This window comes from Chinchilla lanigera, unplaced genomic scaffold (genome assembly GCF_000276665.1).
Source record: "Chinchilla lanigera isolate Chin_1 unplaced genomic scaffold, ChiLan1.0 scaffold00014, whole genome shotgun sequence".
NCBI classification, from domain to species: Eukaryota; Metazoa; Chordata; class Mammalia; order Rodentia; family Chinchillidae; genus Chinchilla; species Chinchilla lanigera.
Genome location: NW_004955415.1, coordinates 15,521,699 through 15,524,308, shown reverse-complemented (window position 1 = coordinate 15,524,308; position 2,610 = coordinate 15,521,699). Strand labels below are relative to the sequence as shown.

At 42.3% G+C, this 2,610-nt stretch overlaps 1 protein-coding gene across 7 annotated transcripts in view; it reads left to right on the top strand.

Moving 5' to 3' along the window:
• The window catches only part of Rassf2 (Ras association (RalGDS/AF-6) domain family member 2), a 42,214-nt gene that overhangs the window by 18,631 nt on the left and 20,973 nt on the right, over positions 1-2,610 (top strand). The window contains exon 1 of one of the 7 annotated variants that reach the window (XM_013512325.1): positions 2,182-2,252. The exons of the other annotated variants lie outside the window; for them this stretch is intronic. The gene's annotated coding sequence lies outside the window, so the exon portion shown is untranslated. Of the gene's footprint in view, positions 1-2,181; positions 2,253-2,610 lie in introns of those variants that run through there. 7 annotated transcript variants of the gene reach the window in all.

The following is a 2,610-nucleotide window of genomic DNA, read 5'->3' as shown; positions in this document are numbered from 1 at the left end:
TCAGGCTGGCCTTGAGCTCACTTTATAGCCCAGGCTGGTCTTGAACTCGCAACGATCCTCCTGCCTCAGCCTCCCCAGTGCTGGGATTACAAGCATGCACCACCATGCCCAGCTCTGCATCTTTTATGTTTCCTTATGAATTTTAGTATTTTTTTCTGGTTTTGTGAAGAATGTCATTAGAATTTTGTTGGGGATTTGCACTGAATCTGCACATTGCATTCAGTAATATTATTTCTGCCAACTCATGAAAGTGGGACACCTTTCCGTCTTCTACTTTTCTTTTTTCAGTACTTTCATTGTAGAAGTCTTTCATCCCCTTGTTTAGGTTGATTCCTGGGTTATTTATTAACTTATTTTTTAGGCCATGGTAACAAGAATTGTTTTTCTTGATTTCTTTCTCAGTTTAGTCATTACTGTTTCCTTTTTTTTTTGTTTTGTTTTGTTTTGTTTTTCTTCTGGTACCAGGAATCAAACTCATGAAATCCCCAGCCCCACATTACTGATTCCTTAATGGTGATTTTGTATCCTGCAACTTTGCTGAATTCGTTTATCAGCTCTAAAATTCTTTTGGTGGAGTCTTTATGGTCTTCTCAGCATAAGATCATATGGTCTGCAAATAAGGATAATTTGACTTCTTCCTTTCTTATTTCTTTTTCCTTCATTACTTTCTCTTGCCTAATTGCTCCAGGAGAATCTCAAGTACTGTATTAAGTAGGGGTGGTGAGAATGGACATTCTTGTTTTGTTCTGATTTTAGAGGAAATGTGTTCAGTTTTCCTCCATTCAGCATGATCCTGAATAAGCTGTTGAATGTGAAAATTAATACACGCATAGAAAGCGTATCTTTTTGGGTACTCAGTTTTATGGATACTTGTCACTTTAAAAGGAGAAAAATTCTCCCTAGTCTGACTTATTTTTCTTTTTTGCAATACCTATTTACTCTGGTTTTATGATCAGGTTACTGTTTCCTTTAGGGAAGAATAAAAAGTTGTATTTCTAATTTAGAAAATGTGTTCTTAGGGTCCAGCCTGAGAACCCAGGTGGCCGAGTTTTCTGAATGGAGCTCAGCTGGCCCTTCGTGCCCCCCCGGCAGCCCCTCCTGCCCCTTCCTTCGGAGCCCTTTGTATTAGTTTCCTGTGGTTGCCATAACGAATTACCAAAACTCCCGCACTTAAAACAACACAGCTTTATTATGTAACAGTTCTGTAGGTCAGAGGTCTGCTGTGTTCTCAAGGGGCTAAAACCAAGGTGTCACAGGGCAGTTCCTTCTCTTGGAACTGTGGAGCTCAGTTTGGTAACATGCAGGCTTTAGTATTTAAGGGACAGCAAGGGATGCCCATAACTTCCTGTGTAATGTATCAGAGGGAGCACAGAACCGACAGCTGGAGATTGTCAGATATGCCCCAGAGTAAGTGCAGTAAAACACTAAGGATAACTAATGTTTTGGAGTCACAGCTATCGCTGTCATAGTTCTTCATTTTTATGTTTGAAGGATTCTTTTAACAAAATGAAAAAAAATCATGGGTAACACTGCTAGCCAGATAGTCAGCCTTTCTTTCATTTTCGTACATCTGTACAAGGTCGGTGGTTTTCAGTACAGGTGTTTTCGTCCCCAGGGGACACGTAGTAAAGTCTGTAGACATTTTTAATTGTCACAACTGGGGCATTGCTGCCGGCCTCTGTGGGTGGAGGCCAAGGATGCCACTAAACTTCTCCCAACGCACAGGACAGCCCTGCAACAAAAAGTCAGGCCCCTCTGTCAAGAGTGCTGAGGATATAGAGAACCTGACAAATGTTTGCATATCCGAATGCATGTATTCACATATGCATGTTTTATACTGTCTTAGTTACTTTCTCATTGCTGGGGAAAAAATACTCCGTACCCCCAAGTTAAAGGAGGAGAGGTTTATTCTAGTTCACAGTTTGTGGAGGGTTCAGTCCATGGTCAGTTGGCTCCAAGGCTGTGTGCCATCACAGAGGAGAAACAGTCCTTGGCAGGGCAGGCAGGAGGTAGGAAGCAGCAAGCCTGCATTCCCTTTCTCTTTTTATATTCCACCCAGGCTACAGAACCGTTGGTTAGTGTCGTCCACACCCAGAATGGAGCCTTCATCTTCAGTAAATCCATTCAGCCACACCCAGAGCTATGTAGATCCAGTCAGTGGGCTGATCCAGTATCACACACCCTAGACCCAGTCACCTTCAAAAAGCCCCACCTATCTATGAACACGTGAGGGTTTGAGCGGACATCTAGACGTAAGCCATAACATATATTTTAAATAAAAATATTTTTTAAAAATAGAGGGTTTTTTTTGCTGGGCATGTTGGCACATGCCTGTAATCCCAGCACTCAGGAGGCTGAGGCAGGAGGATCGTTGCGAGTTTGAGACCAGCCTGGGCTACACAGTGAGCTCAAGGCCAGCCTGAACTCATAGTGAGACCCTGTCTCAAAAAGACAAAAAAGGAAAAAAAATAGTTTTGGCACCTGAGAGGTTGAGACAGGAGGATCGCCATGAGTTCAAGGCCAGCCTGGGCTACATAAGTGAGTAACCTATACTACATAGTGAGACTATGTCTCAAAAAAACAAAAAATAGTTTTGTGACTTCCCAGAAG